Source organism: Malania oleifera, chromosome 10 (assembly GCF_029873635.1).
Source record: "Malania oleifera isolate guangnan ecotype guangnan chromosome 10, ASM2987363v1, whole genome shotgun sequence".
NCBI classification, from domain to species: domain Eukaryota; kingdom Viridiplantae; phylum Streptophyta; class Magnoliopsida; order Santalales; family Ximeniaceae; genus Malania; species Malania oleifera.
Genome location: NC_080426.1, coordinates 48917974 through 48935216, shown reverse-complemented (window position 1 = coordinate 48935216; position 17243 = coordinate 48917974).

The following is a 17243-nucleotide window of genomic DNA, read 5'->3' as shown; positions in this document are numbered from 1 at the left end:
CGAAATTTATTTTTCAAAATCATTGCACATATTCTATTTTTCCTATAAGTGCTAAATTTCTTAAAACATGAGTTGTGCTTCTAAAATATTACTGGCATTATGCTCAAGATGATCTTAAAGAAAATGAATACTCTTATGGGAAGCCACTTCACTTTAAAATCATACGACTCTAGGAAAATGAAATGTATTTTGTACTCAAATTCTATATCCTATAGAAATACATTAACAACTGGTATGAATGTGCATGTCTGTAAAATTTTAATATGATAACAAGTGGTATCATCTTTCTTATAACTAATGGTCTCTAACTAATGCTGAAATATTTTTCTACCATGTAGTTATAACAATTGGTATCAGTCCCACATATCTTCTTGTTGGCCTAACTAGGCTTTTCAATCTTATTTTGATGATAACAAAATGAAGGATGTTTTAACATGTTGTGTTGAGTGATTTGATTTAGGTAAAAGGGCACTCATGATTGATAAGTTGAAGTTCAATGTTAATCTAGTGGAAGCTCCTCAGAATATTGAGGTTAATGAAGAACAAATGAAGAGGTTAAAGGCCAAACAATTCTTAAAGTCAAAAGTGAATCTTGAGAGGCTGAAGGAGGCGGAAGAACTTAGTGTTTTAGGAAAACCATGATTAGAAGGATTGTTGTAAGTGCTTCAAAGTCACATACTATCTAGATACATGTGAAGCTCTTATAAATCAAAACAAACTAAGAAACACTTTTTTGAAATACCTTAAAATATGTCTTTGATTAAAAGGTCTCAAAGGAAGAAAGTTTTCAAAGTAAAAAAAAGGAAAATACTGAGAGCCAGATGACTACCCTATATAGGCAGGCGACTACCACAATTTAAAAGAAATAATTTAGGAGGTAGTAGAGTTCCAGGCGACTGCCTGAGCACTGACAAGCGCCTCGGTGGTTAGATCAGACGACTGCCAAGTCTTGGCAGGCAATTGCCAACCTTCTGGGTTTTCAAAATTGTTCTTTGGAAAAATTTTGAATTTCAAAATTAATTCAATAACTTAATTAAGTGAGGAAATTGTTCCTTGGAAAAATTTTGAATTTCAAAATTAATTCAATAATTTAATTAAATGAAAAAATTGTTCTTTGGAAAACTTTTGAATTTCAAATTTAATTCAATAATTTAATGCTACCTAATTAAATGAGGAAATTGTTCCTTGGAAAAATTTTGGATTTCAAAATTAATTCAATAATTGAACGCTACCTAATTAAATGAAGAAATTGTTCTTTTGAAAAATTTTGAATTTCAAAATTAATTCAATAATATAATGCTACCTAATTAAATGAGAAAATTATTTTTTAAAAAATTTTGAATTTCAAAATGAATTCAATAATTTAATGCTACCTAATTAAATGAGGAAATTGTTCTTTGGAAAAATCTATAAATACCTCATTTGGGCAATGAAAAAAAAAAAAAAAGACAAGCAAGATAAGCCTAAGAGATCAAACAGTCAATATGCTGAAATTTTCCTTAAGTTCCTTTGCTCACACTGTTTTGTTGGAGAAAAACTCTACGTTTTTGGTGGATTGAAAAATCAAAGGCTTGGTTCCGAGTTGCACTCATTTCTTTTTAAAGAACCATCGATGACTTCTAAAACTTTAGAGCTTCTCATCTTCTATTTAGTTTTGGTGTTTTGAAGTAAAATTTAGAACTCAATTTGTACAACCTGCTCTGAATTTTGAGAGTATTTTTTGTATGCAGATCTACTTCTATCTTTTTGTACTTTGAACGATTCAAAGGTTTGTTGGATCGTTGGACCAAGTACAAGTTGGTGCTTGGAGAGGTTTCTCTTCCTGAAAAAGAGGGTAAATTGTGTAAGATTTTTGTTCCACCCGGAAGGAACAATATATAGTAAATTCCTTTGGTGGTTGACCTAAGGCGAGGATGTAGGGTGGGTATAAGCCGAAGCTCGTAAAAGTGGTGGTGTCACTCTCTTATCCTTACTCTCTTTTAATTTTAGCATTGATACACCCTGCGTGGATGTTTAATACTTTTAATTATAAAGCAAACACAAATTAGAAATTAGGTAAACCCAAAAATTAATTTGTTCTTGGGCTTGTGGAAACCGAAAGGGAGTACGTTGGTTAATCGATCTTTTGCGGAAACCGAAAGGAAGTATGTTGATTGGTTAACATCCAAAAACTTGTTAACTGAAGGTTTAATTAAATTTTGATATTGAAAAAGTGTTTTAATGTCATTGTAACATTCAAATTTAAAAGACAATAACAGGAGTTGTATATTCATATCCAGGGACTCTAAAGATTCAAATTGATTTTTGTTGGGTGGTTGTTGTGTTTGAATAGTAAGTTAATTGATTGTATTAGTTGATTATGGATTAATTAGAAAATAGGAATTTGTGTGGATTGCCTCATTAATAAAAATACAAGTAATCCTTAAGAGATTGTAAAAAGGGACAAGAGTTCTAAAAAAGAATTAAAGAAATTTTAAATAACCTAATTCACCCCCCATCTTAGGACTACACCTTAGGTTTCAGTTGGTATTAGAGCCTGGTTATAGCAAAACCTAACAAGTAACTATACAAAGATCAAAATGGCACAAATAGGAGTAACTCCCTTTGGTGAGGGTCAATCCTCAACTAGGCCACCCATCTTTTATGGATTAAATTACACCTTTTGGAAGCAACAAATGAGAATCTACTTTCAAATAATGGACTGGAAGACATGGAATGTTGTCACAAATGGAAATTTAATCCCCACTAAGCTTGTTGATGGAAAATAAGTACCTAAAGAAGATAAACAACTAAATGACTCAGATTACAAAATGTTACAAATTAACTCAAGTGCAATAAACGCCTTATATTGTGCGCTTGATGCAAATGAATTTAATAGAGTAATGGCGTCTAAAACAGCCAAAGAGATTTGGGATAAATTGGAAGTAACCTATGACGACATGGTAGATGTTAGGGAAAGTAGAATCGATATGTTAACCAGTGAATATGAAGCTTTTAGGATGAACTCCGAAGAAAGTATAACAAGTATATACACTAGGTTCACCCATATCATAAAATCCTTAAGTGCCTTAGGAAAAACTTATTTCCCCTATGAGATGATCCGTAAAATTCTAAGAGCACTTCCACCTGTTTGGGAACCAAAAGCCACAACCATTACGGAAGGAAGAAATCTTAAAACAACTTTCTTAGATGAACTCATAGGATCTCTTCTAACCAATGAAATGATGTTAAAAGAAAGAAGCATTGAAAAAAAAAATAGAAGAAGTCCATAGCTCTAAAAGCTTTTAAAGAATATTCAAGTGAGGAAGATAATGAATCTAGTGAATTAGAAGATGAGGACTTAGCTCTCATAACTAAAAGACTTGGAAAATTCTCAAGAAGAAACAAAAAATTCGCTAGAAAATTTAATGGATCAAAAGCTGAAAAAGGTGAAAGCAACAAAAAATAATACAAAAACAAAAATGATCCTCCCACTTGCTATCATTGTAAAAAGGTCGGGCACATCAAACCGGAATGCCCACAACTCAAGAAGGAAAAGAAGAAAAAGAAGCCTGCAATGAAGGCAACTTGGGATGACACTAGTTCGAGTGAATTGGAAAGTGAGCCAAGTTATTGAAAAGTAGCAAACATGTGCTTCATAGTGTATAATGAAGAGGTAAACTCTTATTATTCTCTCCCTAAAGATTCATGTAATGAATCTTGTAGTAATTCGTGTGAAAGTATGCCTTCTTACAAAGAACTTCAAGTTGAATTTCTCTTTCTACATAACAAGTTTATTAAAATCTCAAAGAGGAACACAAGCTTGAAACAACAAAACAAAGCACTTAGAAATCAACTTGAATCTTCAAAAATTGTCTTAGAAATCAACTTGAATCTTCCAAACTTGTAGAAGAAGAAAAACACTTAAAGATTGAAGAACTTAAGAAGAAAGTAGATAACTTATCTCAAGAATTAGTTAAGTCTCAAGTAAATGAAGATTGTAAGAAAGTGCAAGAAATAAATGATCTTAAAAATCAAATTCAGGAGAAAGAAAAGATCATCTACAACTTTACCAAAGGTAAGGATTGTAACGACCTGCATATTAAATTGATTTTTTTTTTCCCTTCATAATAGCAAATAACATACTCTGATACCATAGTATTAACCTAAGCAACAGGAAGCAGAAATCATACAAACATAACCATAAACCATTATATACAATACCACATAATACCAGAGTATTACATGTTTCCAAAATATGTACATGTATTTGTTTCCCAAAAATACCCTCAGCTAGCTAGGGTTTACAAAAACATTCCCAAAATGATACTCACTCTCTGACACAGCACTATAGACGCCCCTCTATTTGCGAGCCTGGTCTGCTCGCCTACCTGGATCACTTGAAAAATATTTCAACACTGGGATGAGCCAACGCTTAGTAAGAAGAAATATGCTATTACTAGTGTGTGGCAAATGAGCTACTATATATGTATATCATGAAATCTGTTTCATATAAACATGAATAATTGAGTACAACAGTACAACACAAATAATAAAGTAAAACACCCCTTTTCCCTATTACTTGACATATCAGTATTATGGTTATTTAATGTATATACGTAGGATTCCCGTTTCTGTAAATCAATACGTAAGTAATAGTAACTGAAACTGTTCCCTGTGGCTATCTGTGTCATGACATGCCCCTCATGACGAGGTTGTGCGGCCCGTAGGCTGGATTTACCCTGGCTGGCCAACTAGGAATAAATCACTGAACTCCGTCAGTCGACCTGCCCACCTCAACCCATATCTGGATGGGGAGCCTAACCTCTTCAAGGGCCTAGGTGGTCGACTTTACCACGTATATTTGAATAGGTGGTTGCTCTCATAAAGTAACATAGTATCTGTAGCAACGGTACCATGCTCTATAGCTGCAAGTCCAACAGGGTCTGATATCATATAATATTTTTCTATACATATTTATCTGATTTACCATGATTCTGAAGTAATCATAATAACCATGATACTACAAAACGTACTGAAATCTGAATAATCATAACATGGAACTGCATATTCGTAATACTGGAATTCGTATAATCATGGTACTGAGATTCGTAAAAATCATGGTACTGAAGTTCACATAATCATAGTACTTAAGTCTGTAAAATCATGGTACTGAAATTCATAAAAATCATGAAACTACGATTTGTAAAACATATCCCTGTACTACATACATATTCACAAGCCACACCATACTTTAATGCATAATTTTCATAAATAAATACACTCTATAATATTTAGAATTTTCCTAGCGTAGCATATTTCCCTTACCTTAACTTTGAAAAGCCCCTAGGGAATACAAGCCTAACACCCGCAGGACCTCCTACAAAACACCCCAAAACCAACATATGCTAGAACATAATATCAGTATTTTTCTGCCTATATCACTTCCTATATCTAGCAGGAAGTCAAAAACTAGATAAAAGACCTTACCCTTAATTTGAGATGAAATCCAACTTTGTTTTCCCGACGATCTGCTATGGCAGATTCGCAGAGAACTCCACCAGGAGCGTCGTGGTAGCCTCGGATAGTCGATCCGGTGACTGGTGGGGTCGGAATCAAAGAGAGAAGGGAGAGGGAGTCATAGGAGAGAGAGAGAGAGAGAGAGTGGTGAGAGAAATGAGAATTATCCTGGGTTTCCACTATTTATAGAGCCAGGTTCATTGACGAGACACGTCACCTCGTCGACGAGCCCTTCACAAATTTCGTCGACGAAATTCAGATAGCCTGAACCGTCTCTCGGTATTTTCTAGTTGACGAAACCCTGTGTTTGTCGATGAAATTCTGAAGATCTTCGTCAACGAGACCCTGTGTTCGTCGACGAAGTCTACGGCTTCCTTTTGTTTCTATTTCTATTTTCTCTCCCTCTAATATTTAAAATGCTATTATTCTTTGGGACACCGCAAGGATAACTTCGAAAAGATGGTAGGACAACAAAGAATGGCAAACAACAAAGAAGGAATTGGTTATAATGGAGCACCAAACAAAAGAAAGAAAAACTTGTTTATGAGATATTTTTGAAATCAATCTAGACATTATGCAAGCACTTCATCAACAAATATTCATGAGCACACCACTTGCTACATGTGTAAAAATAAAGGAAACATAATGTTTAACTGTCCACTTAGGAAAAAGTACATTAGAGTAAAAGATGAGTGGAAGATAAATGCCAAAACTAGACAAGATTTAAAGAAAGCTAAGAAGGTTTGGGTTCCAAAAGTAACAACTTAAATCCTTTCTTGTAGGTTTGCTTTAGGACCACACCGTCTGAGGATAAATGGTACTTGGACAGCCGATGTTCAAGGTATATGATAGGAGATAAATCTAAGTTCACCTCTCTTACAAAAAAGGATGGAGGATTTATTACCTTCGGTGACAATGCAAAAGGCAAGATCATTGGAATAGGTAAAATCAGTAAAGACTCTTCAGTTACTATAGATGATGTCTTGTTGGTAGATGGTCTAAAGCATAATTTACTAAGCATTAGTCAACTTAGCAACAAAGGATTTGAAATAATATTTAAGAAAGACAAATGTGTAATTCAAGATTCTAAGGATCAAAAGACACTATTGAATGCACTTAGAATGAACAATGTATATTGCATAAATCTTGATAGCTTAATCTCTCAAGATATAACTTGCTTAGCAGCTATGAGCGAGAATAGTTGGCTTTGACATAGGAGGTTAAGACATGCAAGCATGGATCTTAAACTCTCTAAAAAGAATTTAGTTAAAGGCTTGCCTAATACCAAATTTTTTAAAGATAAAGTGTGTGATGCTTATCAATTTGGAAAAAAAAATCAAGAAAAGCTTCAAAAAGAAGAATCATATATCAACAAGTAGACCCCTAAAACTCATACACTTAGACTTGTTTGGTCCTACTAGAACCCATGTTTATGAGGAAAATAATACGCCTTCGTAATTATTGATGATTACTCAAGATACACATGGGTGTTGTTTCTAACTAACAAAGAAGAAGCTTGCAACTCATTAATCACTTTATGTAAGAAGCTTCAAAATGAGAAAGGGTATAATGTCTCAAATATTAGAAGTGACCAAGGAAGTGAATTTAAGAATCAAAGTGTTAAAAAGTTTTGTAATTAACATGGTATAAATCACAATTTTTTAGCACCTAGAACCCCACAACAAAATGAAGTTGTGGAAAGAAAAAATAGAGCCCTCTAAGAAATGACAAGGACTATGCTTAATGAAAATGACTTACCCAAATATTTTTTGGCTGAAACTGTAAATACCACTAGCTATATAATTAATAGGGTTTCCATTAGATCAAACCTAAACAAGACACCCTATGAATTGTGGAAAGGAAGAAGGCCTAACATAAATTACTTTCATGTCTTTAGATGTAAGTGTTTTATTCTAAATAACAAAGGCAACTTAGGAAAACTTGATGCTAAATCGGATGAAGGCATTTTCCTAGGATACTCCATAAATAGTAAAGCCTATAGAGTCTACAACAAAAGAACACTCACCATATTTGAATCAATTCACGTAGACTTTGATGAATCTAACCCTTTTTCAAGAGAAGTCAAAAATGAAGAAAAAAATGATATGTTCAAAAAGGAGGATGAGATAGAAATCAAGGAAGAAAAGGAAATAAATGAAGAAAAATCAAAAGATGAACTCATAGAAAATATGGAATTACCAAGAGAATGGAAGTATAAGAAAGATCACCCTCAAGAACAAATTATGGGTGAACCAACTAGAGGTGTGACTACTAAATCTTCACTAAAGAACCTTTGCAATCATTATGCATTCCTATCCCAAAATGAACCTAAAGATGTTAAAGAAGCCCTTAAGGATGAATCTTGGATAGTTGCAATGTAAGAAAAATTAAACCAATTTGAAAGAAGCCAAGTATGGAAATTAGTACCCAAATTGGAAAATCATTTGATCATAGGAACTAAATGGGTATTTAGAAATAAAAAGGATGAAAATGGTATAATCACTAGAAACAAAGCTAGACTTGTAGCAAAGGGGTACAATCAAGAAGAAGGAATAGACTATCATGAAACCTTTGCCCTCGTAGCTAGAATGAAAGCTATTAGAATGTTGTTAGCCTGTGCTTCCTACAAAGAATTTAAGTTATACTAAATGGATGTCAAAAGTGCATTCTTGAATGGATATATTAATGAAGAGGTATATGTTGAACAATCCCCTGGTTTTTAGGATATTGAAAATCCTAACCATGTATTTAGACTAAATAAGGTTTTATATGGACTAAAATAGGCCCCTAGGGTTTGGTATGAAAGACTCAGTGGATTTCTAATTGAGAAGGGATTTTCAAGAGGAAAAATTGATAGTACCTTGCTCATTAAAAATAAGGAAGATGACATACTTTTAGTTCAAATCTACGTAGATGATATAATATTTGGTGCTACAAATGAACATCTATGTAAAGAGTTTGCAAAATGTATGCAAGAAGAATTTGAAATGAGCATGATGGGAGAGTTAAACTATTTCCTTGGACTGCAAATTAAACAAGCAAATAATGGGACTTTTATAAGTCAATCGAAATACATAAAAGATATGATACAAAAATTTGGTATGGAAAATAGTAAACCCATAGGCACACCTATGAGTACCACCATCAGCCTAGACAAAGATGGAAAGGGAAAATCCATAGACACAAAGCACTATAAAGGCGTGATTGGAAGTTTACTATATCTAACAGCAGTAGACCATATATAATGTTTAGTGTGTGTATGTGTGCACATTTTCAATCAGTTCCTAAGGAATCACACCAACTAGCTGTTAAAAGAATCCTAAGATACTTAATAGGCACAATGGACTTAGGACTATGGTACCCTAAAGACACTGGTTTTGAAATGATCAGCTATTCAGATGCGGACTATGCCGGATAGATAGAAAAAACACAAGTGGCACATGCAACTTCTTAAGAAGATCTTTAGTTTCTTGGTTTTCTAAGAAACAAAATTTCGTGGCTATGTCAACTGCTGAGGCCGAATATGTGGCAGCTGGTAGTTGTTGTGCACAAACTCTTTACTTGAAACAACAATTAAGAGATTTCAATTTAAAATACACAATTGTACCAATTAAGTGTGATAATACGAGTGCGATTAACATATCTAAAAATCCTATTTTACACTCAAGAACAAAATACATTGACATAAGACACCACTTCCTAAGAGATCATATTCAAAAATAAGACATCATTCTAGAATTCATCAATACAAATGACTAATGGGCTGATATCTTTACTAAACCACTCTCAGAAGATAGATTTATAACCATTAGACGAGAGCTTATTCTACTACATAGTAGAGAAGCAAACTAAAAGGACAAGGCTTGATCTAAGTTTGTTTTGGGCATATACTTTGATGTGTTGTATAATACAACACTTAACTTGGATTGCTTTCCTTGACTGCTTAAAAAAATAGGCTCATGATATGTGATATGCAATATGCTACATGTGGATGTTTGAAAAATTGGCATTCTGAAATTGGTATTTCGAAAATCTAAGTTATTAAGTATGAAACATGTTTTTTTTTAAAGATCTTGACCATGTATGCTTATGATCACATGAATAAATGAAAAATCAACATCTATGAGAAGTGCATGATAAAACTTCAACATGAATATCTAAGATGTATATTGGTATCCATGAATATATCACTTGATTTTTAAACAATACAACATAATTATGAGCATTGGTAATATTGTCATGATCTTGGTATTTGAATGATGCATTATGCATGACAAATGTTTTTTTTTTTAATTTTTTTTTCACAAATATGAATATTGAGCACCATATGCATGATTGAAAATTCCAAGATGTCACAACACATATGAAGTAAGAATGCCCAATACGAAATATGATATTGAATTTTTGGCATGATTGAGAAGTGTTTGATCATATTTTCATTTAAATGTTTACCCTTTTTGATTGATGTCAAAAGGGGGAGTAGTATTTGGAGCAAAAAATTTGGCTTGATTAAGAGCATGATATTGAATGTTGAGCATGTTGAACATGATAGTATTTGAGCATGTTGAGCATGATAGCATAATAGAGAAAAATCATATTTGAGCATGTTGAGTCTGATAAGAATGAAAAATTGAGCTATGAACATGATTGGTCTTGAATTTACAAATTGTTAAAATAATGCTTATTGTAAGGGGGAGTAGAATAATGCTAGTTGTAAGGGGAAGATTTTTTTTTTTATGCTCATTTATATTTTTTGCTCCTCATTTTTCATCATCAAGAAGGGGGAGATTGTTAGCCTAACTGGAATTTTCAATCTTGTTTAAATGATAATAAAATGAAGGATGCTTTAACATATTGTGTTGAGTGATTTGATTTAGGTAAAAGGGCACTCACGATTGATAAGCTAAAGTTCAATGTCAATCTAGTGGAAGCTCCTCAAAATATTGAGGTCAATGAAGAACAAAAGAAGAGGTTAAAGGTCAAGCAATTCTTAAAGTCAAAAGTGAATCTCGAGAGGCTGAAGAACTTAGTATTTTAGGAAAACCATGATTAGAAGGATTGTTGTAAATACTTTAAAACCACATACTATCTAGATACATGTGAAGCTCTTATAAATCAAAACAAACTAAGAAAAACTTTTTTGAAATACCTTAAAATATGTCTTTGCTTAAAAGGTGTCAAAGGAAGACTGCCAACCTTCTAGGTTTTCAAAATTGTTCTTTGGCAAGCAACTGCCAACCTTTTGGGTTTTCAAAATTGTTCTTTGGAAAATTTATGAATTTCAAAATTAATTTAATAATTTAATTAATTGAGAAAATTGTTCCTTGGAAATTTTGAATTTCTTCAAAATTAATTCAATAATTTAATTAAATGAGAAAATTGTTCTTTGGAAAAATTTGAATTTCAAAATTAATTCAATAATTTAATGCTACCTAATTAAATGAGAAAATTGTTCCTTGGAAAAATTTCGATTTTCAAAATTAATTCAATAATTTAACGCTACCTAATTAAATAAGGAAATTGTTCTTTGGAAAAATTTAAAATTTCAAAATTAATTCAATAATTTAATGCTATTTAATTAAATGAAAAAATTGTTGTTTGAAAAATTTTGAATTTCAAAATTAATTCAATAATTTAATGCTACCTAATTAAATGAGGAAATTTTTCTTTGGAAAAATCTATAAATACCTCCTTTGGACAATGAAAAAAAAAATAGACAAGCAAGATAAGCCTAAGAGATCAAACAATCAATACGCTGAAATTCTTCCAGCACTGAAATTCTCCTTAAGTTTCTTTGCTCACACTATTTTGCTGGAGAAAAACTCTACGTTTTTGGTGGATTGAAAAATCAAAAGTTTGGTTCTGAGTTGCACTCAATTTATTTTAAAGAATCATTAGTGACTTCTAAAACTTTAGAACTTCTCATGTTCTATTTAGCTTTGGTGTTTTGAAGTACAATTTAGAACTCAATTTGTACAACCTGCTCTGAATTTTGAGAGTATTTTTTGTACGCAGATCTACTTCTATCTTCTTGTACTTTGAACGATTCAAAGGTTTGTTAGATCGTTGGACCAAGCACAGGTCAGTGCTTGGAGAGGTTTCTTTTCCTGAAAAAAGGGTAAATTGTGTAAGGTTTTTGTTCCACCTGGAAGGAATAAGATATAGTAAATTCTTTGGGTGGTTGACCTAAGGCGAGGATGTAGGCTGGGTATAAACTAAACCTCATAAAAGTGGTGGTGTCACTCTCTTTCAGCAACGATATACCCTACGTGGATGTTTAATACTTTTAATTATAAAGCAAACACATATTAGAAATTAAGTAACCTCCAAAACTAATTTGTTCTTGGGCTTGCGGAAACCGAAAAGGAGTACGTTGGTTAATCAATCTTTTACAGAAATCGAAAGGAAGTACATTGATTGCTTGACATCCAAAAATATATTAGCTGAAGGTTTAATTAAGTTCTGATATTGAAAATGTGTTTGAATGTCATTGTAATATTCAAATTCAAAAGACAACAACCTGAGTTGTATATTCATATACAGGGACTCTAAAGATTCAAATTGATTTTTGTTGGGTGGCTATTGTGTTTGAATAGTATGTTAATTGATTGTATTAGTTGATTGTGGATTAATTAGAAAATAGGAATTTGTGTGGATTGCATCTTTAACAAAAATACAAGTAATCCTTAAGAGATTATGAAAAAGAACTACACCTTAGGTTTCACTTCTCTCATTTTATACCTTGTGGGAATAAACAAAAAGATTTTAATAGATTAAATGTTATAATCGTTTTGAAAGGATGAGTGAAAACAAAATGAAAAATTAATTTTCATCCATGCATAATCATCAACTAGGGGAGAATAGGATATTAAGATTGCTAAGTCTTTTGAGCTGCATGATATTATTTGTCTTTAACTTATGTACTGGTTGAGTTGATTGATTGAAATGTGCTATATACTATTGATTGAAACTCAACATAGATCACTTAGGTACAAAGTTTTGATTAGGAATAATCCATTTTCAAACGGCATGCTGCTAAATTTTTTTTTTAAATGTTCCCAATATACATCTTGTATCTAAATAATGTTCTTTGCCTTAATGCTATAATTCTTAGCCCTTTTTGCTGTTGCCAAAAAGGGGAGAAGAGGCAAAACTGGGTACATTGCTAAATTCAAATTTAATTACCCATTAATATATCATTTAAATTGGGCTTTAATTATTTTTATGCATAAAGTCAGGGGGAGCCTTTCTTGGCACTACCAACTTTTGCATAAAACATTTGTCCTCATCAAAAAGAGGGAGATTGTTGACCTGATAGGTCACACCCAGTTTTGATAATGACAAATACTCTTGTTACTGATGGTTTGTACTAAGGCTTGCATGCAGGTTCACCTTACGCATGTACTCAAATTGAAATACATATCATGATGGCGTGCGGTGTTTGTGCCGATGAGTGAAGAATTTTGTGTTGTATTTGTTTTTCTTTTTCACTTTCTTCATTCTTGTCGCGACATCCCGGGAGCGCGTGTGCCCCGGGCGGCGAAATTAAAAATCAATTTTAATTTTCAAGGAAACATAGGGAATGTCGGAGTCGCCACTAACCTTTTAGTGTGGTTAGAAAACATGATTACTACCCCGTTAGGGGTAGAATGGGTTTACGTTACCAGACTTGGGGTCAGAAGTTCGGTTACGCGAGGGGAAGGTACGGGCACCCCCTACGCCCCCGTTCTTACGAACGGTACCTAATTAATTTAAAATTATCTCTAAGTTAATTTAAAAAGTTTTTAAGTTACTCCTTTTATGAGTTTATAAATACACATGAAAAATAAATAAATAAATGTAATATATATATATATATATATATATAATATACATATATATTCCCTCAGAGCTTAAAGGTACGTGAAGCCCGAAGGCTCATACCTCAGCATTAAAATCATAGGGATAAAAATCATAAAATCAAGAAAATAAATAATAAAAATAAAAAATATTAAGTTAATACAAATATATAATAGTAAAAATAACACAATATATGATATAAACAAAAATAATAATCACGATAAAAATAATGATAAATATTAATATTCTAATAAGTAATGCTAAAATACTAAAAAAAAAATAATAATAATAATAATAGAATACATGACTCTATATATATACTAAAAAACACTATAGTAAATAATGAAATATTAATATACTAAATATATGTAATACTAAACATTTAAAAATGAATAATAATACTAGATATATTAATATACTAAAAATAGTCAATACTAAATATAGTAAGATTCTAATAATGATTAATACTAAACATATTAATATACTAAAAAATAGCTAATACTAAAAATACTACGATACTAATAATTAATACTAACTATATTAATATACTAAAAAATAATTGATGCTAAACGTGTGATTAAAATACTAATTTACTAAATATTTAATATCCATTAAACCCTAAATCGCTAAATATGTAATATTAAAAAAAGTACAAAAATGCTAAATATGTAATATTTACCAATATGCTAATATGTGATATACATATAATTAAAATTATTAATTTACATATAATATCAACAAAACACCAATCTTAAGATCCTAATTAATTAAATATGTAATGTTACCTTACTACTAAATATGTAAAAACCTTACCTTGATAATACATCATTTAATATTTACAATAGATATAACAAAAATTTAAAATTGAATATTAAATAATAAGTTTTAACCATAACAATTTTACAATAATAACAATTACCATTAAATAACATGTGCATTCAGAACATAAGTATGAATATACTAAACAAACATTAGAAATCTTACAACAATATTATATATGCAGTAAAAATCTGAACTTTAAACAAATTTCTATAATAAAAACTTTACAATAATAATATAAAAAAATATAAATATGAATATTAACTATGAAAACAAATATTATGACATTCAAAATCCTACAAGAACATTATTAATTATTTAATATACATAGTCACTGAAAATCTTACGAGTATTATTCATTTAATTCATACACAGATATAATACACATTTAAACCTTAAATACTAAAACAAAACAAACAAAACCTACCACAATAATTTAATACAACACAGTAAGTATATACAAGAAATAAAATACCAATGAATACGTGCAAGTGTGTGCTTGCTGTGTGTGGGCAAGCTGTCCAAGAGATGAAGATAAAATTACGAAACTCAAAGAAATTAATCCAACCAGTAAATATTAACAAGGGAGAGTCAGAAATAACCGAGTAAGGTTTCAAATCGATCAGATAAGAAATCGCCGCTCGATTGGCTTCATCTAATTGAATGTGTAGACGCCAACGATTCCACTGCTGCGGCGGTGAGACGGCTGTGCAATAAATTAAAATGAAGTTGTAAGACTCAAAATAATAATATGAATGGTGAAAATTAAGAAGAAAGGGTCAAAAACAACCTGGTTAAATTTCGCATTGATCAGATAAGAAATCGCCGCTCGATTGTCTTCGTCCAGTTGAATGCGCAAACGCCGATGACTCCACTGCTGCGGCGGTGATACGGCTGTGTAAGAAATTAAAATGAAGGGGGAAAACTAAAAATAAGAATCTGAATGGTGATAATTAAGAAGAAAGGGGTAGAAACAACCTTGTAAAATTTCACATTGATCGGACAAGAAATCGCCGCTCGATTGGCTTCGTCCAGTTAGACGCGCAGGCGCCGATGACTCCACTGCTGCGGCGGTGATACAGCTGTGCAAGAAATTAACAAGAAGGAGAAAAACTCAAAAGAAGAATCTGAACGGTGACAATTAAGAAGAAAGGGTTAAAAACGACCTCATAAAATTTCGCATTGATCGGACAAGAAATCGCCGCTCGATTGGCTTCGTCCAGTTAGATGCGTAGGGGCCGATGACCCCACTGCTACGGCGGTGATACGGCTGTGCAAGAAATTAACACAAAGGGAGAAAACTCAAAAGAAGAGTCTGAACAGTGACAATTAAGATGAAAGGGTTAGAAAAGACCTCGTAAAGTTTCGCATTGATCGGATAAGAAATCGCTGCTCGATTGGTTTCATCTAGTTGACTGTGCAAACGCCGACGACTCCATTGCTGCAGCACGAGACTGCAAGGTAAGGTTTCTCCTTTTCTTTGGTCTGTGCTTCCCCACCTTAAGAGTGTTCTTTTCCTTCCTATTTATAAAAAATCAAAACCCTAAAGCTCCCTCTTTTATTTTCTTTTTCTTTTCTTTTTTATTTTTATTTTTATACTTTTATAGTAATAATGAATATGGCAACTAATAATAATTCTTAATAATAATAATAATCATAATAATAATAGTAGTGTAATAATGACAAGATTTGAAAATAATAATAATATAATAATAGTACGATAATAATAATAATAAAGTAATATTTAAAAATAATAATAATAATAATAAGGATAATAATGCAAAATAAAAACCATGATAATAAAGTCAATGATAATAATAATAATAATAATAATAATAAAGTAATAATAATAATATTTAAAAATAAAGATAATATTAATAACAATAATAATAAGAAAATTAATAGTAAAGTAATAATAATAATAATAATAATAATAATAATAATTATTATTATTATTATTATTATTATTATAATAAAGTAAGATAATAAAAATAATTATAATAATAGTAAAAATAATAATAAGGATAATAGAAATGATAATAATAATAACAACTTTTGTTGTATTGGGTCTGGGAAAAAATGGGGTGTCTACAGCTGCCCCTCTTTGTAGGATTCGTTGTTTCAAAGTAAAAGTAGGAACTCTCCTACGTTATTTGTAGCAACAAACCTGCAAAGACAAAAAATGCTGATTTTGGACTAGGCCAATGCATCAAAAGAGACCAAAGTGTGACTTCCCAAAAATGACTAGCGAAGGATCAACATGAGTGAGACCGCAAAAGGGTTAATAGGAGTGGATCGCGAAGGGTCAATAAGAGAGGACCGCAAATGGTCAATAAAAGTGGGACCGTGAATGGTCAATAAGAGTGGGGCTGCTATGGGTCAATAAGGTCAGACCGCGATGGGTCAATAAGGTGGGACCACGATGGGTCAATAAGATGGGACCGCGAATGGTCAATAAGATGGGACCGCGAAGGGTCAATAAGAGTGGGATCGCGATGGATCAATAAGAGTGAGACTGCGATGGGTCAATAAGGTGGGACCGCAATGGATCAAAAAATGGGACTGCGATGGGTCAATAAGAGTGGGACTGCAAAGGGTCAATAAGGTGGGACCGCAATGGGTCAATAAGAATGGGACTGCGATGGGTTAATAAGGTGGGACCGCAATGGGTCAATAAAATGGGACCGTGATGGGTCAATAAGAATGGGACCGCGATGGGTCAATAAGGTGGGACCACAATAGGTCAAAAAGGTGGAACCGTGATGGGTCAAAAAAGGTGGGACCTCGATGGGTCAATAAAATGGGACCACGATGGGTCAATAAAAGTGGGACCACCATGGGTCAATAAGAATGGGACCACGATGGGTCAATAAGATGAGACCGCGATGGGTCAACAAGGTGGGATCGTAAATGGTCAATAAGGTGGTACCGCAATGGGTTAATAAGAGTGGGACCGTGAAGGGTCAATAAGGTGGGACCGCGAAGGGTCAATAAGGTGGGACCGCGATGGGTTAATAAGGTGGGACCGCGAAGGGTCAATAAGGTGGGACCGTGAAGGGTCAATAAGAGTGGGACCATAATGGGTA